Source organism: Apteryx mantelli, chromosome Z (genome assembly GCF_036417845.1).
Source record: "Apteryx mantelli isolate bAptMan1 chromosome Z, bAptMan1.hap1, whole genome shotgun sequence".
Taxonomy (NCBI): domain Eukaryota; kingdom Metazoa; phylum Chordata; class Aves; order Apterygiformes; family Apterygidae; genus Apteryx; species Apteryx mantelli.
In genome coordinates, this window is record NC_090020.1 from 72,054,619 (window position 1) to 72,079,121 (window position 24,503).

General features: G+C 38.2%; 1 long non-coding RNA gene across 1 annotated transcript in view; it reads right to left on the reverse strand.

Moving 5' to 3' along the window:
* Positions 1-22,811, reverse strand: part of LOC106499522 (uncharacterized) — a 109,681-nt gene extending 86,870 nt beyond the window's left edge. Inside the window, exon 1 of the long non-coding RNA XR_001295200.2 lies at positions 22,693-22,811. This is a non-coding gene — a long non-coding RNA (uncharacterized lncRNA). The remainder of the gene's footprint in view (positions 1-22,692) is intronic.
* Positions 22,812-24,503: the final 1,692 nt, after the last annotated feature.

Here is a 24,503-nt window from a genome sequence, read left to right on the forward strand (position 1 = left end):
AGGATAATAAAAGGGCATGTGTCACAACTGGCAGTTCTTAATTTGAATGTCTTTGAAATGAGATCTGAAACTGTGCTGCTTTAGTGGTTGCAATTTCCAACTTGACAAGGCAGCTGAAAATAAACCCTCAAAGAGCAGCGATTAGTCCAGACTCTCCTTTTATCAACACATTTTCAAGGTCACTCAAATGTTTGCAAGTGTGTTTTCTTCTTTCTTGAGGTGAAAAGGCAGTCTCCAAACCTATCCTCCATATTCACAGGATTCCCTATAAAGCAAAATATAAAGAGGAATGAAAATACTAAAAGTGGTGAACTAAGATAGAAGTACAGTTTTTATATCTGACAGAATTTTTGCCTGCGAGCCTGTCAAATCTATTGCTAATTTTCTCTTACTTTGCATGAATAGTCTTGTTTCAAAACAAAGAGCTGTCTTGGCACTGTAATACCTTTCCTTTTACTTCCCTAGTTAGTACCCACAAATCTTTTTTTTTTTCTTCTCCAGAAGAGCTGTCTTTTAGCAGGAACAAACACTAATAACTAGAAGCAAGTTTCTCTTGCAATAGTTTTACACCTATACAACTACCAAGAAAGCTGTCTATAGAAAAGACACCAAAGAGAAAGCCATCCTCACCACAGAGAAACTGGTCAGGAGATCTACAAGAAGATCCACTGAGGGAAATACATGAACAGACAGAAAAAGCATCAGAAGGATCATAAAAAAGGAGAAAATTCAGAAGACTCCCAGAGTCCTGAATTACTGAATTCCCTATTAACAGAAGGCATCAAGGGTTTTTTAATCTTTCCACTTTGTTCAAGCCAGATGACTTGTGCTTCTCAAGGTGAAGTTAGCTGTTACAGCTGAATCTAACAGCTCACTGCAAACAAAAATGGAAAGCTCCTTTCTTTCCCACTTTGTCCCTCTAGTTCAAGCCAAATGTTCCTACTCTGACCCTTGCACCCACTCTTGCACTTGTCAGAGCCAGTTCAGCTCACTAATGTGTCAGAAAACTAGTCCAGTGCAGAAAGGGTGGATAGTTTGCTCCTGTGTTAGCAAGCCAAGCAAGTGTCAAAATCAGTGCAAAGAAAGAGACAGGACAGCACAGCAGGAAAGAGGGGAAAGGGAAACAAGGAAGGACTTTTGCCTTTTGGCAGCAGTGAGCCATGAGATTACCCCAGCTGTAACACCTAAACACCTCCCCAGAGGTTTTAACTTGGAGTTGCAGATTTCAGCATGGCCAATCCTGCATATTTCAGTAAGGCCAACTGAAGCATATAAAAGTCATACATCACTTCCTCTACCATGACCTAAAATCACAGTCTAGTCTAAAAAATAAAGAGATTTTAAAATCATGAGCTCTTTTATTGGCCTTCTGAGAATATGCTTTTCATTCTACCAGTTGTTGTTTTTCTACCACCATCAGGAACGAGCTAATAAAAACACAAAACAAAACAAAACAAAGGCAAGATTTTCACATGCCTTAAGAAACCAGAGATTTGGGTGTTTTTTTTCTTAAAGACCACACTAAATATCAAGAGACCTATGATAAAATGAATAGTTTACAAGAATGATCTTTCCACTCCACATTGTCTTCCATCAGAGGAAGCAAGCCAAATGATTTTTGGTGCTGGCCTTACCCAACTGTACAGGGCTGAAGAAAGCTATACCTCCTATTCTCATTTGGCCAGACCAGAAGCTTCTGTAAAAAGCAGTTTAAAAGAGCAGGGATATGAGCCAGTTTTTTTTTTTCTATTTCCTGCTTTTCATTTTTTCTCTCTTCTGCTGCTCCAGGCAGCCTCATACAAGTCACATTTATATACAAGTATATATTAATATACAACCATGATGAGTATACAGTAGAATTGCTCTTGATTTATATCAAATAAATGAAAATAAAGGCTATACATTTTAGGGGAAATCAAATACCAATATGTTTTTCTTTTTAGATTAGCATTTTTATAGCCTAACCTCCAGATGGTGAACAATTGTTTGCTAGACTCAACTGATGTTAGACAACAGCACTACTTTTTAATTACATCTTTGAACACACAGTGTATTGAAGTGGAGGAAATGAGTTAAAGCTAAAAATTATTTATTGGATGAAGCATTTAGTATGAGACTGCAGACAATTATAAGAATGTCTGCTTCTAGACTGAAATGCAGAATTGCTCCATTAGCTCAGTGACAGAGATGGTCTGAGAAGGGATAGAGCAGCAGCAGTCTCTCACAGCATGCTTTCCTCTTTAATTAGTGAGATATCAAGCACAATTCAAGTGTGTTTTATCAGTGACTTTACCCTAAATGAACCCTTGCTACTAGCAGTTAAGAAACTTTACTGCGGAACACAATGCATTGCAATTTGTTAAAAGGAAAACATATTTTGGAGCTAAGGGTTTAATAAACTTGGATTTTCTAAATCACATTTTGTGTAGACACCAAATCAGTTAGTGAAAATGAAGGTTGTTCTGAGTTTCATGGTATTTTTATGATATTCTGCATGCGAAACGCACTTCTTTAAGTGCTTTTCAAATTCATAGATTTGCTATAGTTGCTAAAGTTCCACCTCAAAATTGGTTAATAATTTGTCCCCACTTCTGTAGAAGGCTATTCTAGATGTGATTTTAAAATCACTTTTATTTCCTGGCCACATTTATTAACAGCCAGTTAATAAGTCAAGTCATGCAATTTAAGATTGTTTATTAGACTTATTCTCCCAATTCTGTTTTATAAGAGGTGAAGATACACAAGCAGGTAAAGCAAATTTCAATAGCACTAAAGGCTTAAAGGACCAGAATTAGTCCTTAAAGAAATTATATACTCTTAAAGAACCAATAGACAGAGCAGATACAGTGTAGGAACACAAGCAGGGGAACTGGTATGGGGGATCTGAGGAAGAGATTTTGCTGTAAGAATCCTATGAGGCATGAATTTTATTTGCCTTTAATTGTAATTTTAAGAATGACTGAGTGACACTGATCTTAGTTATTAGGTGAACCTCTTCAAATTAATTTAAAGGTTAGGAAATTAACTGTCTTATAGAAAAGCAAAGTTCTGAAAACTTTTGTAGATTTATTAAAGACACTGTATATATAGAGGGAGATCTGAAACAGAAAATGTCATCGGAATCCTTTTGAATGTCAGAGGGGGCAGGAGAGGATTGGGGTAGAGTAATGGGGTTGTAGCCACCCTCTCCCTTAATTAGCTCACACAGCATATTTGTTTCCTTGTGCAATGCAGACAAGGCACTGTATCCAGCTCAGGGAACTGGCATTCATATTGATTGGATTATGGCCAAGCTTCTCCCCGTTGTCTTCTGTTTCAGAATAGATCGGGAGAGAGAAGATTTAGAATTTATTTATCATAATGAACTGGAAGTAGTATATCACTCCCTAAGCCAGGAGTGATTAATTGGCTCTCTTGACCTTGCCATATACACACAGGCAAAAATGATCTTATCAGCCCTGCGGCATATACTCCCAGGGCATTGCACACGCCAGCATGATAGAGACTTCAGGGACTAGCGGTCTCCCCTTTCTCCCAGGGACTGAGTTGCGGACCCCCTTTTTTAACATCAGACTTCCTTCTCCACTGCCCAGCTGCTTGGGGAAGGAGAAAAATCCCCTCTTTGAAGTGTTCCTGACATCCTAATCAACCAGGGCTTAAAGTCATGATGGGCACTTGATTTCCTTGCTTCCCTTTCCTTGATCAGAAGGGCATTGAGAGGGCCATTAGTTCCCAGCACCCATTCTTCAGGGAGGCTCTAAAGTTACACCTCTCTTCCCTTCCTGCTCACTGTGTCTTTGAGAGGAGGAGGCAAGCTGACAAGCATGGCTGTAGACCTTTACGTGGTGGTATATAAGTGAAAAGCAAGCAAAAAGCATCCTAATTAAAAAAATTATATTTTTTGCATTTCTTATGCACTGACACTGCTCAGGTTGTCCAGCTCTACTGATGACCTTGCCTTTTAGAGGCTATTTGTAGACTTAAGGAAATGAAGAGGAGGTAGAAATGGAATTTCCCTTTTTAAAAGCTCATAAATCATCTAATTATAGAAACTGCCATTTGGACAATGGAACTCCACCTTCCAGAATGACTTTATAATACACATCTATTCCAAATGTCAACTTTAAGCTGCCCTAAAACCTTAACTTCATTACCTTTTAACTTACATTAACTGTTTTGTCTGATTAGGTATTTCCTCTTTCTCACACCTACAAGCTGGTGAGAATTCTGGTGGGATAAATACACAGTTGCAGCAGGTCTGCTCAGCAGGAAAGAGTGTTAGAGGTATGAAGCAATATATAGTAAAGAGAGCAGCTAACCAACATTGCTTGGTACCAGTGACTGAGCGAGGCACCCCTTTCACATACTGCTGCTTGTAGCCCTACTCCTGCTAACTCCAAGACAAGAAATCTGGGCCTAATCCCTCTGCTATTCTCTGGAAACTAGGGAGAGACCCTAAGCAGTACACAGCACTCCTTCATGTGAATGCAACAAAAATGATTGGAGCTGTTACTAGAAGTCTTGAGAATTTTACTTTCAAATAATACATCTCTAACAAATTTGAAAGTTACTTTCTGGTAGCTATGTCTGCACCAGTATGTCTGTGCCAGACACTGAAAAATAATAATTCACATCACAAAGAATCATAAGGTCAGCTTCAAAACTATGTATCAAAAATAGTACAACATTTTATTGGACATCTGTTTGTTCCATATGTGAATTCAAGTTTTGTTTGATAATCATAAAGGTGAACAACTTCCATTACTACAAATAAATGTGGGGTTCCTTACAAAAAACCTCATGACTCTGGAAACAGATGGAGCTTTAAAAAAATTCACACTGACTGCAATAGAATAAAATTTGTGTGTGGGCCACACAGCTAAAGTGACTCTCCAGAGAAATATTGCTGGGAAAAGTCACAGTTCTCATCCTGGCTTCCTCCTGGCAAGCTACAATACACTTCTTTCTCCCTCAGTTTATCTGACAGTAATATGGAAAAGATATTCTAAGATTCTGACGAAAACAAATGTGGAGAATGCAAAATGTCAGCAGTGCGCTTGACACATCCTAGACAAATCAAAGGCTATGAAACCTTCTACAGTGGACTTGCAATCTAATTAAGATGCAAGAGGAAACAGTTCATCAACATATGGAGAACTTAGTAGACTTGAATATACCAGATACAAGGCAGGAACCATAGATTGGCATGCTTTTTTTAATAATATGAGAAGGAGTTAGTTAAGGAAGCTGCATGGTACATGAATTAAGGATTATTCCAGGATTATTAAAAATAATTTAAAACACAGCACAAATGCTTAGTCCTGTTCCAGGCTTCACTGGGCACCTCAGTCTCCAACTTCAGCCAGGAAGATGTGTAAGAGATTGGAGTGTCTGCCACTAGCCCTGTAGACATACCCATAGATATCATGACTGTGATGAGGTGAAACGGGGATAGAAGACAATTGTTCCATTCTACTGAGTTTTTATATAAAACAAAACGGTAAGGAATTTTTGTTCATACAGACTAAACTAGAATAACTCTGAGATCATTTTGTTCCCTAATGTAAAATAAAAAAATTACAATATCTTTTCCATGCACTGGTAAAAAGACTTTGACCTTACTTCAGCATGTTTCTTATTGATATCTGTGTAAACTTTCCTGTGACAAATATAAATGCGGTTAATGAGATTTTAAAACACATGTTTCTGAGCCGTTATTTTAATTACATTACACTGGCTTTGAATGTGACCTTTAAAGGTCATTCCCTACTGACTCCTTCCTTTACAATTATTTAAGAGTTATGATCTACTATTTAAAAAAGAGAAAACCTTACATTAAATGTTAACCAGAAAATAATGTTCCCTGTCCCCTTCTTTATGGAACCTCTCAGGACTCTAGTGTCCCTTACTGAAGGGGCTAAACTGAGGTATAAGGATAGTGGGAATTTGCTACAGGTCCCCATTAAGAAAGAATAGAAAGCCTCATATCATTCAGATCTGCAGCCAGACCCAGTGGTCATTTCTCTCTCTAACATTTAGAAACACTTTTAGTCTCAGTGATATTTGGATCTATTTGCATCAGGACTGAAGTTAATATGGAAACACATATCAGCTGTGTTGGATTATCTCTTGATGATCTGCTGACTCCAACAAAACACCCTTGCTGGGTTTATTCCTCCCATGTGTGCTTTGTGAAAGCCCTTGCCTTAGCAATTGCATAAACACATATTATTGAACAATTTATATAGATCATCATTATTCAAATTTACTGAAAGTGGAATATTGTAAGTGGCCTAATAGAATAAAGTCTTTCAAAGATATTTCATTCAGTCTCATAGACTTCAGTTCATTAAAAATAGCAGGGATGAGGGAACACAAAAGTTTATGTCCTCGCAAAAATGCATGCTAACATAAACAAACGGAAAACATCAAGCAGAATAAACTGACCAGAAGTGAATCCCTCATTAAGGCAGTACTCAGAAAAAAATATGACAATATTTGCCCTGTCAGAGAAAAACTATTACTCCTCAGCCAAGCCAGTGAAAAAGATTGTGTGACTGCTCATCTACTTCAGGGAAAAGTCAGGTTTAAATAGTTTCTCTTAGTCTGGACTTTTTCAGGTCTTCTGGCCATATTTTATGTTCTGTATCAGGGGTCTTGCATATCTCCTCACCTCATAGTGCTCTGATTCATTGCTCTTAGAGCCTGTTATTAGTACATATAATCTGGTGTTCCACATGTCACCTACAGAAAGTTACTACTCCTCCTCTAACTTCTGTAAGGGGGAACTTTTCAGAGGAATGAGTTAGGAGGTTTCTTTTAAATATTTACTATCTTGTAACAGCTAATTTCCATAGTGACTCTTATAGAATTACTATTTTTTTCTTGATTTCTATTTTTTCCTGTCCTTTTTTTATTCTCAAATGGCATAAATTGATAGAACTCATCATGTATGAAGCACATTTCTCCACAATATTTTTCACAATAAGTTTGTATCAGTATAAAATTTCTATCATATTTTCAAGAATGTAAGGATATATATTAAGATCTTCACCAGTTGGTAAAGCCACATATACCTCTAGTTTGTTCAGTCTGGGTATTACCCATCAGTGTTTCCTGTGATGGAAATGGCCACATCTATTGCAGAAAATTGTCAAACATAACTTCTAAATATATTTATTTGATTTAGCTACCTTTTATTGGGTGGCTTTGGATCAAATGAAAAGGATACTTAAACACTAGACGTATATTCTGATCTCTCTTTATAACACTTACTTTCTAGTGTAGCTATCATATGCAATGGATTGACAGTTTGCATACCTAATTACTGACAAGCCCTATCATTCTTCAAACATTTTTTATTCAGAGGCTATGCCATTGTTTGACATAGAACTCCAAAATCAATTGTCATATGATTTATACTACTTCAGCAAAAGATCAAAGCTTTTTATCTGGCTTATAATTAACCAATTCCAATCTAAGGTAAAAAAAAAAAAAATACTGTAAATACCAGAAGAACTTAGCAGCAAGCCAGCTTTTTATTGAAAATAGTTCACCTCTTTTGCAATAAATGATACTGTTGTTTCTAGGAAATGATGTTTCATTTCTGTAGTATCACAGCCCTTTTTACTCAGAGTGGATGGAAATGAGTTTTCCTGTTCTGAAAAGCATTCTGAATTTCCATACTATATGGCCTTCCTCTTCTTTTGTTCTGCACGGTGAAACTGAGATCTTTGGATTTTCATGAACATGACAGAGAAGGAGCACATCAGGCCAAAGGAGACAACAGTTCTTTTGGACAATAATCTAGCCATGAGTGCCCTCAGCTTGTATGCAGAGAATGAACTCAAGCCATGGCTTTGCCTGATCCCCTGTGCCAAATTTCAGGAGAAACTCACAAAGTAGGCCTCAATAGACCAGCTGTGTCTACTGCAGCTGTTCGCATTGGATAGTTAACTATTCACAAACCCAGAAAAACAATGATTTGACATGCCAGCGTGAATTTTCCTGCAATAGTGGCAAACAAGATTTCTGTACTAAGAAATGCCGAATTATTTTTATGCAGCAAAAAGCAAAGAAAAAATGCTGTCACAGTTTCATAGCTTAGTGCATTAACCTCCCCAAGGTTTGATGTTTTTATGCCAGATAAAAGACAGACTTTTACTTGTATCACTCACAGCCTAAATTAATGTTGTAAGTGCTAGTCTGTCTGCTCAAGGAAAGGGACACTGCAATTTTGACCAGAAATGTCTCCCTAGAGCAGAGAGTTTTCCGAGAAGGTTCAATGGGAATTGGCAATAAAGAGGTGTCCATTTCATTTTTTTCTGAAAAACAAGCCATTTTATTACAAAGCTTCCAACTGTCTCAGGAAGTTTAGCTAGAATTTCTGCTTCCAGCAGATGTTCTGCTTGGATGACTAGGAAGAAGGCAACTCACCAGGCTGGCCTACACTGCAAAAGTAGGGCACCCACAGAGGTTATCCTCAAAAGGGATCACTCACCTAGGCTATACAAAGGGTAGGTCTGACAGAGCAAACTTATGTGCAGCCAGAATATGCCCTCTGGAGGCTGGTATGCTGCCAGCCACACCTGGGCAAGCTATCCTCAGGTAGCCTTTGGGCTGTCATCAGGACAGTCAGATGGCAGATGATAGGCACAGCTGTGCTCCTGGATTCTTTGAAGACTGGCCTTAGAGAGAAACATAGATATAGCCAGTCTCTTTACTGATGCTTAAATCAAAAACTACTCCACCTCAAGAAAAGAATTTCAATATGACAAATTCTTTCAAAAAGAAAATAATTCTATGTGAAGATCTACGTGGTCTCTCTGGTACAGTGAGTCTCAGCTCCAACGTGCCTCCACACTAGAAGGTGCAATCTGACTCAGTTATGTCTAATTAAGCGTTACATATGACAATGTGCATGTCAGGTTTAGAACATATATTTCTATTGTGCTCATCACTGCAGTACCTACCTGTGCGACACAAATACTGGTACATGCCCTTCCTGGTAGATTAGACATCTTTGTGTAGATGTTCAAATGGGTTGTTGATTGAACAGGACTTTCTTTATTTTCCTGTCAGTTCCCTATAATGAGGAAATACACTCAGGGTATTTGCTTTGCTTTTCTTTTTTCACTACTCCTCATTGTAAACAATATGTATTCACTCATTTTATCAGTACATCTATTTCCCTGTCCATTTGAGAGCTCTGTCTGTATTATATCTCTCAATATTGGCAGGTCAGCTGTGCATTGGTTTCATGAAAACTCTTTTTACACTGCAATAATCCACAACAGAAGGAGAACGGAAAATACAGCTAAAGCAGATTTACCTTTAGATAAGCCTGGGAAATTATGCTCCTAATAACACCAAAGATCCTCCTTCAGTCTACCACAAATACCACTGTAAAGCATATGTTCAAGTCAATATGGCAGTAGTCTTACCATACCAGCATCTTTGTCCTTGTTCAGACACGAGTAAAATGGAAAATAGGCCTGTTGCAGGTTAAACTGTGGCCAAATACAAAGGTAGGGCTGGGGGTACATTTCCAAATGCATCATATTTCTTTGGAAACATGGAAGTTTGGATCTGATATGAAATATCATCAGAACTCCTAGCGCAAACCAAGCTGCAGGGCCACAAGTCGCCTGGCCAATCTGTCAGCCTGTCTGCCTGCCTCCCGCTCGGCCGCTCAGCCTGGTCTCCCATACTCCCTGAGCTGCTCTGTCCCTGAGCACTGGGGGTCTGCAGTCTCCCCTTCCAAAAGAGATGAACTTAAGTTACATTGGCATCTATAAGGAGAACTGAATTTTCCTTTCTTTTAATAAACTGTATTGAGGACCATTTTCACTATGAGAACCAAGCCTCTCCCTTGAACTCGGTTTAGGTTGATGTCACAGTATTGGCAACCAAAAGGCTAGTCTGGGTTTCAGACAGATATAATGGGAATGTCTGGCATAGCCAGGTTGTTGTGAGAGATTGGGAATAGATTTAAAGCAAGGTATGATAAACGTTACAGACAAGATGGACACAATCTCTGTCCCCCTTCCTTCTCCACATCCACGCACATTCATACTGCTTTGATCTGTACGAAGAGCTGACTTGTGAAAAGAAGAGACGGGACTTGGATGGGTTTGCAACATAAATTCTCAAAGAGGGAGAGGGACACCCACCAAAACCATCATATTGTGCCATGTTTTGTAATTGTATATCTGCTGCCTTAGAATAAACATTCCCAATCTAGTGCCCATAATAATTTAACTACTACTTTAACTACTACTACATTTTACTCTGAACCCCCCCCCAAAAAAAAAAACAAACAAAATTAAACTTAAGCTCCTGCCAAAATCATTTACAAGACAATTAGTCAGCTTCTAACATTTCCACCAGGTCTCTGCTTATCAGGCTTTTATGCCAGAACATGGGACTAGGGCAAATCTTACTGATGCATTTCAGAATTTCTTACCTGGAAAGGTCATAACATGCAATAAGATCATAAAAGCCATTGCTGGAAGAAAAGTGCCTTGAAAATTTTATACAGTCTTGTGCAAAGAAAATGTGGTTCCCCAGCTCCCCACATATCTTTAAGATCCCTCTATCTCTCATTATACATTAAGTCAGTATTAATTTTAACATTGGTATATTTCTTATTTTTACCTTTAGAGCCAATGAAGAACTTGGAAGGTACAACAATTTTACTTCAAATAAATCATTGCCAATATTAAAAGATCCAGATGACCATCTCCTGTCCTGGAGACAAAGCCATAGCAATGAAGCCATATCCTACATGCTGAATTTCTCTTAGGTTTTTGATATGATTGATGGTTTAAAAAATATGTCTGCTGTAATTATTGGAATAAATGGAAACCATCAAACCTGAAAAGGTTTAGGCCACATCCTTCAAACTGTAATCATCTGCCCCCTGCCCAAAACTTAAGTCTCATTATGTCCATGCTATAGAAAGCCATTGAGAGAGCCGGCAGGAAGTGACCAGATACAGTAAAACCAGAGATCTGCAGATTGTGGAGATTCAAGAGCTCCTTGGAACACCTCACAAAAAGGCAAAAAGGGTAACTTGGTTTCTTCTTCCTTAGTCTCTATCTTGGGGCTTTTTTTTCTGGGCAGGTACAATCTGGCCTTGCACCAGTATAAGGACCTGCTTTTAAAATGTGAAGTTCTATACCTGTCATAAAAACTTTTATGAAATCATAAGGATGGAGACTGTGCCACTGAGAACTGCAAATGGTATCAGGCAGGTTTAAGCAGAACAATGGTCCACAGCGACACTGAGCAACCTCTGCAGCTGTGACAGCCTGAGCTGGTGCAGGCTATGACCCAACAGCATGGCAGTAAAGTGGCAACTCAGGAGCAGTATAAAAACCGGGTCAAAATGGCTTTGCACCTGAGCCACTCATCTCTGCTTCTCAGCTGGGCAAACTAGCTCAGCAGTGGTGCCAAAGTACCCCACCAAACTGCTTTCCATTCCCTGGCTTAGGCTGTTTCCACCGTCTCGGACATCTCTGCTGAGCTGAGGAGAGGCCCCCAGTTCTGCTTCAGTGGGGAAAGAAATATCCCATAAGCAACCACGGGTCAAATTCTTCCTGAATTGTTTACAGTCAGCTAACATCAGGGATACATTTGTTCCTCTTTCCATCCAGACTGTTTTGTGTTGTTGTTTTTTTGTAATGTTGCTGACAAGCACTTCTAGCTGTTACATAACAAAATCTCTTTTCCATCATTAAAAAGCAAATTTAAAAAACACAACAAATTTCCTCTCTGGGTATATTGTAACACAAGCATACAATTTTATTTTTCAAAAACTAAGAGAGAAACTCCTTCCTAGACTACCTCCCACATTTTTGTTAAGTTGTGGGCTTAACTGCCTAAGATTAATCAAAGGAAAGAAAATAAAATTGTAATATTTTGAAAAAGTGCATAGCATGCCTGTGAGATGGGTAGTTTCTTATGCATAGCTTTGCTAAAGCACAGGCCGCAGTTACCAGAAAAGACAAAATAAACTCTAAACAGAGGAACATGTTAAGTTAGTAAAATGCATTATTAATAGGAACAGCACAGGAATAGCAGGCAAAATCCTTTGATCAGAATTAAAATAAGGAGATTTCAACCATGACTGGACTTTAGTGTCAACACTACTACATTAACACAACAGGAACTATTTGCTCTTTTCCTTTCTTTCATTTCAGACTGTCTGGAGATCTGAGCATATGTTCAATTTTTAGCTCATGTTCTGAATATCTTCACAATACAGGTGAAAGATGATATTGCAGCCATTTTGCATTCCTAATGAAATCCTTTGTACAAAAGATGTCATGGACCCTCTCTGCGGATCCACTAAATCAGCCTCCGTCTATGTGAACATGATTCACTTTTTCTTCTGTTTTCTCAGCACACAAATATTTTGGTCCCCCTACTGATTGCACAAATCAGAGCGCTCACTCAGGCAGTTACATAAAAGGAATTGCCCGTGAGTCGACAACTAGTGATTGATTACGGAGGGGATCACTACGGGGGAGCATGGCTATGCGGAGAAGAGGAATCGCAGCGGTGTGGCTAGGGGAATAACAAACCTCTCAGTTAAGACTATTATTCCTGGCTACTGGAAAAAATCTTTAGAGCTTTGTCACTTAGGTGAAATTTAAACACTATTTGAGAGAATCTATTTTGAATTGGAAACTGGCATCATTCCTAGCCCGTCTTTGTAGCCTGGAGGTTACAAAGTTATGCCAAAGGTACATTTACCCACCCCAGGTGTGCCAGATACAGATTAGGTAGGCCACAGAATGTTTTAACTTTGCTGTTGTATAGTAGGCTTTCAAATGCATCTCTGTTTAAATATTTGCCATATAACACAATCTAATTCCTGTACCCAGAGACAATGAATATGCAGCTCAAATCACTAACAGCAAAATCCATCCTGTAGCTGAAAGGCAATTAGGTATTTCAAGATCATCCCACCCTTTAATTTTTGCCAAAATAAACACTTCACTATGGGGAAATCCATATGTTGTTTACACTGTATAGAACACACCTCTTTGGCTGAACAGGGCCTTTGGAAAGATTTGATTGTCAAGACAGAGTGTATAGTGTATAGAATGGTATGACATACCAATTTTTTTCATCATTTTGTATCTATGATATCAACTATCTGGCATCTGTGTAATCCTGAGCAAGATAGTATGACTTTATTAAATATATGAAGAAAATTCTCACTTTCATGGCTATGATTTTATGTACTCAGAGAAATTCAGATAAGACCTTTACTGGAAATGCTTGCTCCTTGTAAGCATACTCTGTTTAATTAAGTTCACTGAAGTTAATTAAGTCCACTTGCATTTTTCTTTTGGCTAACAAGCAATTTCATATTTAATAAGGGAATCATATTCATATAGGCATATGATCATCATAAAAATAAACAAAAAACACTTAATGGTTTTTCGTCCCCAGCCCTAATTAATTGACTTAATATGGCAGGGCATCAATACAGAGAGAGCATGAAAAACTTGAAATTGGGCAAGTCAATTAAATAAGTTAAATAAGTGCAAAGTTCTGCAACTGGGGCAGAAGTACTGTGGGCACTGGTTCAAGCTGGGAAGTGACTGGCTGAGCAGTAGTCCTGCTGAAAATGACGTGGGGACTGGAAAAAGCCCTAAGCAATATGTGATTTTCCTATATAAAAGGAAACACAATATTTTGGCTATGTCACCTCATTGAGGTCCATGTACTTTTTGTACAGAAGCCAGAAAGTACAATAACTGTTTACACAAAGGTTGTTGTACGATTACACTAACAGTAAGTATACAGAGTTTCTATATTTTTTAGGCTCCTTCTGCTTAGGGCTAATGAGGTTTTAATACCAATTCAATGACAGAAAGACTGAACTGAGTATTTTTCTTTCACTTTTTGGGACAAATGAACATGACTATGGTAGAGGTTGTCAGCTTTACCAGGAAATAATACGCAGTTCAGGCTTTCTTCAATGAAATGTATCAGTAATTCTACCTATTTCTCTGATTCATCCTCATCTTTGACACACATTTCAATGTTCTAATCTCAAATCATCAAAAGATGACAAAGCTTAGCGAACATTTCATTTTAGACAAATACTTCTGACTCAATGAAAATATTTCACTTAGCCAAATGTCTAGTTTAATTGGAATGATATCTCCATGTTTGACATGTTTTTGCTGTTAGTTGGAAGTATTTCTCTCATGATAGAAAATAATGTAAAATTCCATGACTGTAAACCAAATCCTCCTGTCCTTCCTTAATTGTTACCTGTCAGTGAGTGTAACTAAGAAAGATTTTAAAAAAGCCTGAGGAATTTAAAGGTTATATTTATGTAAATAATAGAGTGTAAGTTATTGGTAATGTCCTGTACTGTATTTGGCTGTGAAATGATACATGCTTGTAGCAATGTGGCAAAATGTCAGATTCATGTGATTGTACTGTTTTTTTTATTACCTTTGTTACTTAATAATAAAGGCAGGGCACAGAACCCACATTTTACTGCTTTGTAAAACTAAATAACTACATGTAATTTAGTTCCTATTGCTTCTATCTTATGGTCTGTATGCATTTTACTTCTTTTTATTGTCCCAGTTCAGTGGCTAATGCATGACTCAGTTCAAAGGGGAGGGATATGCTGAAAAAGGTATTATTTCATTAATCTTTCTTTAAACAAAATGGAGTGTGGAGACTGAAATATAACTAATCTTTGTTATTCATTTGAGATAGTGACTGTTGAGATAGAGTTTAGGATCTCCAGTGTGTAACAGGGAAATTGGTGATATCTTATCTTTCCATTTCTTCTTTTTTATCTGAGATGAACATGAGCAAGCATTGCTGTACGTACAACCGGTGTTTAGTAAGCAATAAGAAATGTTGTTAGACCTACAAATCCAGAAACAATACAACAAAAATCTATCAGCACTTTACATGCACATACAGATATTACTTTGATCTCTAAAACACTTGGGTAACATTGCCTGTCCTGTACTGAAACACCCAATCATTACACCAGTCCCAGGCTACAGTCCAAAATTTGCATTAGGACGCATGGTGAATGATGGAGCAGGTATGCTGAGTTTAGAAGCTGACTTGATTTTGTTTCCCCATAAAACATTTTGAAACTTACTCCATTTCATGCATGTGAATTTGCATGTGAATTTGGCCATTGCTTTTAAACATATTGACTTAATACACAAAGGATTGGCCCCTGACCATATGAGTTTCAGGCACATCGCCTATACAGCCTTTTCAGGTTTGAAGATGTGTTGACATATTACATTTTCCTTCCTCGGGTATACAGTGGAATACAACCCCCCAGTAAAGCATTTTAGTAGAGTTCAAGTCTACATGATGTGATTTCTTAGGGGACCCTTTCTACTACGTATCTCCAGCTGCTGGTTCAAATACAGAAGTCAAAGCTGCTTAGTAGTATGTCTACTGGCTTGCAAAAGAGCTTCTGTTCAGTGGTGGTACATTTGACATATCCATGCAAGCTACAGCATTTACCCAATTTCCAGCATCACAGCACAAGGAGCTGCAGCATCCCCAGTGGCCTGATAGGAATCTGAAAGCAGAGACAGCAGCCTTATAGGAAGCAGTTCCCATTCATTGAATGGGAAAAAGGGAATCCAGGGTTTGCACAGTTGATTTGCCAGCTGTGGACCAGGCCAGTTTCCCCATAGTTTTGGCTTGTTATTCTGTCTCACACCATGGAAATGCTTCCACAATACATAGGGCTCAGGAGCAGCCCAAAGAAGCATGGGGAAGCTAACGCACCATGCTGAGGAAATACCCTCTGGTGTGAAGGCAACAGCCAGCAATCAAGCTGTTTGGACATGCTTCTTCATACCGATTACCAGAGAGCACTTACATTGAAGATTCCCACTTTGATGTTGGTCCCAAGCATGTAGACAAGCCCAAAGGAAAAAGCTGCTGAAAATGACACATTATCCAGGCTTAGCTGAATATCATATGGAATCAAGTGGGTGAATTCTGCCCTCTGCTAACATTGGTGAAATCCTTTTCTCTTCTGCAAAAAAGTCCTCTTTGCTGAGTTAGTTTGGATTTTATAGTGAGTGTAAAGTTTAAAGGTTTATGTCTTTTCCTGAAATTACACTTAGCTGGGATAAACTGCATAAAGTTTGTTTACATGCCCCTCCTACAATTCTGCAACTGCTGTTCTGTGAATCCTGAGAGGGAGAAGTGTATCCAGAGGCCTGCGCCACAGATGAGTTGAACTTGGTCCAAGCACAGGCAAAGGGGGGACAATACTACTCACTGTAACTCATCAGATTTTGAGTGCCATGAAGCAAGGCTGGGAGCAACAGCATCCCAAGAGAGGCATCCAGGAGAAACAACAGCTCCTAACTCCCAAATTCAGTGGGAGTTTCAAGCCTCTGTTTGCAAAGGGCAAAATACCACAGATACTATGATGAGTGGCATCTTGATTCTTTGCCATGTTGTGTCTCCCAGCTAACTTTTAATCACATGCTTCACTGATAAATCATGACAGAAAAACATAATCTACCTGAAAAATTTGCTAGCATTGGCCTTATGGACACTGCCATCGTTCTGCAGTATGCCAACATCTTTCAAAGCCATAAACCTCATAACACTTTCAGATTCCTAAATTAAACATTTTGGTGGTGTTTAAACTTGCTACTTTAGGGAAGTTGGTTAACACAGTGTTTGCTCTTTTTTTTTAATTAGTTCATTAAAACATAATTTGTGGCAGGGACTTTCAGAAATGCTTTTTTGAGAGTCAGATATATGCGTTTGGATTTCAGGTGCCTATGATGACTCAGTTTTGTAACCTTCTAAAAACAAACAAAAACTCCCTAAAAACCCCACTGCCTTGTTTTTTGACTAAATCAGCAACAGCCTAGGAAAACCACAGACTCATCATGCTCATATTTAAAAACAAAAATCATTAGCCCCAAGCAAGTTTAATTAAAAATACTGAAGAGTTTATAGTGCAGGAGAAATAGGTCAGGAAGGAATAATATAAAACAAAATTACTTCTTGAAAATAGTCCAGGAAAAGCCAGGCAAGTCTGAACCTAGTTATTAATGATATCAGGGAGGAGATGGGATTACGAAGTGTAACAAAGTCATGGGAAAAACAAGGACATCTATTATCCAAACATAGCTGCAGAGCATTCCTGTTGGGTATTTTGTGAGGAACATTGCTTTTCAACATGCGGTTTGTGGTACTCCAAAAGAAGAGGTTAGACTTTTGTCTTGGCCTTTTTGCCCGAACTGTTATTTAGCCAAAAACACTCTAAATAATACAAATTACCCATTCATTCTTTAAAATGCTTAGCTTTCTGACATTTGGAACAGAAGTTTCAGTAGACATCTGCTATGCAGTGTTGAATACTTTTTCTGTATAATACTAAAGTATGCATGACATTAACCTTTCACGGGTTAATGTCTAGATTATTGTATTTGTTATTAGTACGGATAGCTTGTAAGTAGTGGATCATTCTATCACCAAGATTCATAAAATCAAACGGATACATTTTCTCAAGTTCTTCCATGTCTTTTAATGATATCTCAGGAAGTTCAGTTACATTAGAACAAACTTTTGTAAGGAACAACTCTTACTTGTTTCATTACCAAATAAAGGCTTTATCATGTCTTCCCGTCTCATATATCAATACATCTTTCTTCTGATCAAACTACTATTTTCTTAAGATGTTGGTTCTTGATCACACTAATCTTCAAACAAAAAAGGGAGACTTCAGGGTCAATAAAGTCACCTTTGAACTCCTGGAAGGGAACCTGCTAGAAAAGCACAAAGTGACTTCAGAAAAGTAAGCTACTGATCTGCTTGACCTTTGATGAGAGTCATTCAACCATGTAGGATATACAGTTAAGTGCTTTTGTCAATTGCTTCAACTCACGTGTCAATTATTTCACTTTCTCTTCAGTTCTGAAGTACAAAATGTTTTCCACATGGGTAACACGGGAAACTTTCTCCCTCTGCAGCTTAACTTCCCCATTTTAGGTGTGTTGAAAACTAATCTCTGTTCTTCAGTGTGCACATGAGTTCTGCTTTTGGTTACGTGATGTTTCCATCCATGCTGGGTGCTGTGAAATGTTTTCTACAACTTTTAGCTCTTTCCCTATCAGGTTGACTGTGACTTAATACTGTTATTATTAAGCTATTAATGACATATATCTGTCAAACTGAATAGATATCTTGATTTTTACTTACTGTTTCAACCTGTCCCATACTGTCCCATTTGCCCTCCTGAACCATTTAAGCATGTTATGGTGGTTATTTACAGAACAGGCCTGTTCATATTTGCATGCACCGATTCAGAGCTCTGCTGCACACCTGGCTCGAGTCCCACATCAGAGTAGACCCTGGAAACAAGCCCCTTCCTCATCCCAGACCTATCAAGGAAAGGCACAGCTTTCCTGTGTCACTTGAACAGCATGAAGGAGACAACTGAAGGAAGTCAAACATTTGAAGCAAAGCCTTCTAAGCAGTATACAGGCATCCCCTCCTCCAGAGAGGGAAACTACAAAATGTCAGCGGAAAATATTTTAGGAGATCCCAAGGTGGGACGGCATTTGAGGAGGGCTAATTGGAGAGCTATGGTGCCGACAGGGCAAGCAGAATCAGGAAAGGCCAAATGCTCCTACTCACTCAAAAGAATGAAGACCAAAAAAGAGCATGACAGATGACATCCTGGGGAAGCCCTGAGATGGGACTGAAACATGGCTGCCAACTCCTAGGATGGCAAAGAGTATTCTCATACTGTCTGTAATGGCTGACCTAAAGGGTTCAAACTCTTCCCACTTCCTTATGTAAGATGGAAATAATACCATCTATGTTTTTATTTCCTGTATATTTTTTAATTATACTTGTAACAAAACAAACTCTTGTATAGTAGCAGTAGGGCAGTTTTATGAAATCCAAGCAACCATTTAGGCTCATAACTTGAATCAAACTGTCCTAGCCCGATAATCCCAATAGAGCAGGTCTGTCTGGTTGTCTAAAGCAGGGGACATTCAAGGGTGAAAGTGGTAATCACAGAAATCACAGAATGTGCTTATACACATTGATAAGATTGCCCCCTCAGTCTTCTCTTTTCCAGGCTGAAGAGTCCCAGCTCTCTCAGCCTTTCCTCATATGAGAGATGCTCTAGTCCCTTAATCATCTTAATAGCCCTCCGCTGGACTTGCTGCAGTAGCTCCATGTCTCTCTTGTACTGGGGAGCCCAGAACTGGACACAGTACTCCAGATGTGGCCTCACCAGGGCTGAGTAGAGGGAGAGGCATCTCTTGTGTTTGCCAGTGTCTACCCCAGAAAATGACACAGTTATTGCTATTTCTCTGACTTATTCTTATACAAGAGGATGTGCCTGTCAGAGAGTACACATATAATCTGTTTGCTTATCTGGATACCCTACTTTAATAACTTAACTACTACTAATAAAGACTATTCTACCAGCATTCCTCTGCTAGGTGAATAAACCATCTATGTCATCATCTTGTACCCACTAAGTGTGGAAGATGAGCTGTGGGGGTTTTCCTTCCCCTCCTTCTTTTGCCACCTGAAGGACCTCTAGCCTGCAGCAAGCTCTCCCCAACATTACCAGGGGTGAGTGGGCCTATGCAGCCTCTCTCCTAGGTAAGACTCTACAGGTCCTCCTTCGCCAAAGGCTCCTTTTCTTCCAGAGCCCCTAAGGACGTTCTCCTTTCTCAGCCTCAGCAAAGAACAATGCAAAGGAAAAACGTGCTCTAACTAGGATAGTGCCAGGTGTCCAATGATTAGGCTGTGGGTGCTGCGTATGTGGCACGTGCATAGAAGTACCGATGCAGACAGCTTTCGGAGTCTTTGAATACAACAGCTGAGGACATGTAAACACCACACATGCTCAGAAATTAAGAGGCCAGGATAATCAAGATGAATATTTGCAAAATACTGGCACCTCTAAAGTACCACTAGAGATTTTTACCTTCAGCTAGACAAACCCCATGCCCAGGGACCAGTCTCCACTCTTTCAAGACTTGCCACAGACCACATCTGCAGGGTGATGGTGGCAGGGTTTGCTGACACAAAGGCATTGCAACCATTGTTTTGAAATCAACAGAGGAGAGGATAGGAACTTTAATGGTAGAGAGACAGAGATGCAATACTGATGCTTCTATTCCTCCTTTGAGTTACTGTGTTCAGTACAATTACTCTTCCCTGCTCAGCTTGAGAATAAGCAAGTTTTCTAACTTCTCTGAAGTTGGTGAGTGTTCACTTACTTTTCTATCAGGTTTGAGTAGTATTTTTTTTTTTTTTTTACTATTCCCAGAACACACACTGCTTCCAGGAGTGCTGCAAGACTGATGAAAGAAGAGATCAAGTGTTACTGCCAGGCACAATAAGACCCCAGCTGACTAAAATCTCAATCACCTTGTGGCAGAATGAATTTTGGCAGTGTTTGGAAGATCCTTCGCACTTCCCATCAAGTATTTATTTCTGATGCTGAGTAGAATAGTACTAAAATAACAAATAGCACATTTCTGGTTCATTATTTTCACTTTCAGCACTTTCATGTATGTGGTATTTTATAGTAACTAAAAAAAAATAGAAGCAACTAAAATATTTCCTAGAGTTTGCATTGGAAAAATTATGTCCCTATTGTATCCTGTCTTTCAGTTAGTTACACAAAAACTTCACTAGCTGGCTGTCAAGGAAATCATATATATAGAAAATATTCAGCTATAGAAGCTACAGAAAAGCAGCTATGTCCAATGCTCTCAAAACACCCACAAAAACTTTCATTTAGAGGAGAGTATTTCTATTAATTCAGGAAATGAGCTGTTTACTTCTTCCTTTGGACTCTATTTCTCTAGATTACATCATAGCAATCAACATACCTAAATAAATCTACTGAGTTCATTGTGGCTTCCCTTGAATTTAAGAGCTCACCAGTGCTACATATATAGGAAATGGTGTTTTGAATGGAATGAATTCTTGGAAAGACAAGTCTATGGAAGTATAGTTTTACAGTTGCTTATACAATCTGTAACTGGAAGGTAACATGAGCCCAATTTAGTGCTCTGCACAGCAAAGTAATTATATAGGTTATTCTTGTGTGATGTACGACATTCATAGGAAATACAGACTAGAAGAAACCACTGACTAACTCCGAGCTCTTGCATGGTGCAAATCTTAAACTGATTTCTATCTTATTGGGTATTTTTTTATTTACTTATTTCAAGTGGGCATCTGCTTTTGATTGCCAAAGATCTACCACCAGCATTAGCAAGTTCTTCCAGTCATTATTTACCCTATGAAATAAAGATATAGATATATAGAGATATATAGAGATATATATATTCTTTTTCCTCTGTAAATGTAAAACTTCAATTTCCAGCTGTTGAATTTTGTTTCTAGCAGATTGAAAAGCCTTTTATTATAAAACTTCTGTTCCAGAAGCAACTACTTATTAATATATACCAATTAAGTTCTTTATTATTCAACCCCTTTTAAAAGGTAAAGAGCAGAGCTTCCTGAGCCTTTCATTAGGATAAATGTTTTCTAATTCTGTCATTATTAGGATGGCTTTTCTCCATGTATTGATAACCTTCCTAGTCTGTGATACTAATACTGGGCACAGCATTCCAGAACTGGGTGTTGCCAATGTCTAATACAGAGGGAATATATAATGACATACTCAAAATTCTTGTTCATACATTTCAGGATCACGTTATTTCATCTGGTCGCAGCTTTTCATTAGAAGTTCACATTCAGCTGACTAGCCATTACAACCCTCAAGTTCTTTTCGTGCATCACATATTTCCAAAAATAAGACTCCTTATCTTTTACGTATGGCCTACATCCCTTATACATAATTCTGCAATTTGAATTGAAGACATATAGGGGTAGTAAACCAGCTCAAAGCAAACTAGGTTACAGCTAACTGATACAAAGCAGTTACTAATGCTTACTGATTCCTCAGTTTTTATCAGTATTAATTTAATGTATTATTCTAGTTCACTATGCCAGATCATAAAAATGAGACTAATTATTCCATAGATAAGCATATTCCACTTTCTCTCTCTAGAATGCAATATGGAACTCTTCCTCATGGAGGATGGGAACACAGGCAAGTCCCAGCTGAATGCAACCACAAGCGCCTGACCAAAGTTTCAGTTCTGCTGTTCTGCTTGCACAAGTGGTAATCTCAGTGGCGAGTCCTTCCACCCACACATCATCCCACTGATTTCCATTCACTCAGGAACCATTAGGCAACTTTATTGAACAGTGAGTTCACTCAAAACAATCAGCAGCAGATAATTGCAGAATGTGAATAAAAGCAAAGTACCTTGAAAGATGGAAAACATTTTAATGATGCACCAGAATTAATTTCAGATAAGTGCGGAATTTGATCAAGCTAGAATTAATTATCAAAGCATCTGTGCAAGGAAAACCATAGGAATAAGAAATAATAAAGTTTATGCTGCCTTTATTTGGTAAATTGTAATACTTTGTATTCTCACAAACCCTATTTATGAATTCATTAGGATTCTTACAAAGTGTTTTACTGCTCAGAATTATTCTTGTGCATAACCATGTAAGCAGCTTTGTAAGAATGTAAGTCAGATGAATCATTTCACAGAGCAGAGAAGAAAACAACAGATTGGTCAAACTTACTTTGTTCTCGCAGGAATTTGTTTCTGCTGTGCCTCTCTTGCTTGCTACACGCCCTTTGAGATTTATGCTTCCACCTCCTATTTTTGAGTATAATTGTTCTAGGAGCAGAGGCTATAAAATCATCTTGGCTAGAACCTAGAAAAAGCAAAGATGCAGATTCAGTAAATAAGTCTTATTTGTAAGCAGAGTATCTGTGCAGATGGTACTGAAAATGTGAGCAAGCTCCTTGAAGCAGAAATCGTGGGAATATTTGTGCTGCTATAGCACACAACACAAAGATGTCTCAGTCCTGATCAGATGTCAAAGAACTGCCATATGTTAATTAAATAATGAATAACATTGTAATGGCATAGCTATTATGTATTTTCTAAAATCTCCTTTCTAGCTTTTTTTCCATTTTTCTTCTTCATCTTTTCTCTTTATCGAGTTCTGCCCACGCCTCAACACCTGATCGTAGCTATCTAACATATAAATGAAATGTTTACTGCTGGTGTTTACAAATGCTTCTAGCAGTCTGGAATAACAACAATGTTAATTATAAATGATGAATCAGAGATCAGATGTTAGTCAGCAAATTCTCCTGCTATTTGCAGGGTGATATTGGTCTGAAGTCTAACTTGCTCATTTCCTGCCTGATGGTAATGAAGCATCTGAACCTTGGATGAACCTTAGGTTCAACTCCAAAGAGCCTTTTGTAGAAGAACCATCTTCCTCCGTACATTAGAAATTCACAAGCTGGGATATTTTAAAAATCATGCTTCTGGAACCAAGTATTCTCAAATCATATTGAAAACAAGAAATTTTTTCACCAAAAGTATTTCAGTGACAGGCACAATACATACAATTTAAATACCAGTTAAAAGTGCATCTGTTCCAGAAAAACAGGTTGTTTGTTTAGTTTGGGGGATTGACAGAAATCATGCTTCTAAACCACAGCTTCAGGAGTCAATACCATCTTTCTTTTTCTTAGTCAAAGCACAAAAGGCTCACAAAAACTGTTTGTTTGATTGGGGTGAATATATACAAACATATATTCTATGAATACAGCAACCAAAAATTCCAATTATATTCCAAGGAATATAATATTTAATATTCCAAGAAATATTAAAGTATTTTGCACTTGTACTGCAAACTCTTAATTACATTATGGCAAGATGGTCCATAAAATACAAGAACAGCAAATTTTATGCAACACCACATAACTTCTGTTCTATGATGCTATTTCAATACTAAGCATACCTCATGCTTGGTATTAAGAAAGTATTTCCCTTAGGAAAGGGAACCTGCTACAAATGTGGTCAACAAGACACTCTTAGTAGAATTATTTTGATAAAGAAAATGTTATTTCAAAGGTGTCTGAGATTTAGATATTTAACTAACTTTTTATTTAAAATGAAAAATTTAAATTTAAAAATACTCAAAAAATACATGTAATACCATGATGAACTTGGCGCCATTTCAGCAAATATTTTTATTTCAGCTGAAATGCATGGTCACATGCTATACACTTCTAACAAGACTCCCCTGATCCACTGTAAGTTTTATCTTTCATTTTGGATTATTTGTTTCCAACATGTTGGAGCGCTTGTCTGTCCAGGTTTTATTGTGGAGTTTCGCCTTCCTTCTACACACCTAACCACAGAGGCATAGTCATCCTCAACTAGAATACGTAGGGTTCAGAGAAACAGCAGTGTCTCCATACACAGCCGGTTCACATCTCTGTTATTGCCACAGAAGACCACAGACTATCTTCCATACAGACATCTACAATAACATAGCACAGACTGACAGACAACCTTAATGCTACACTT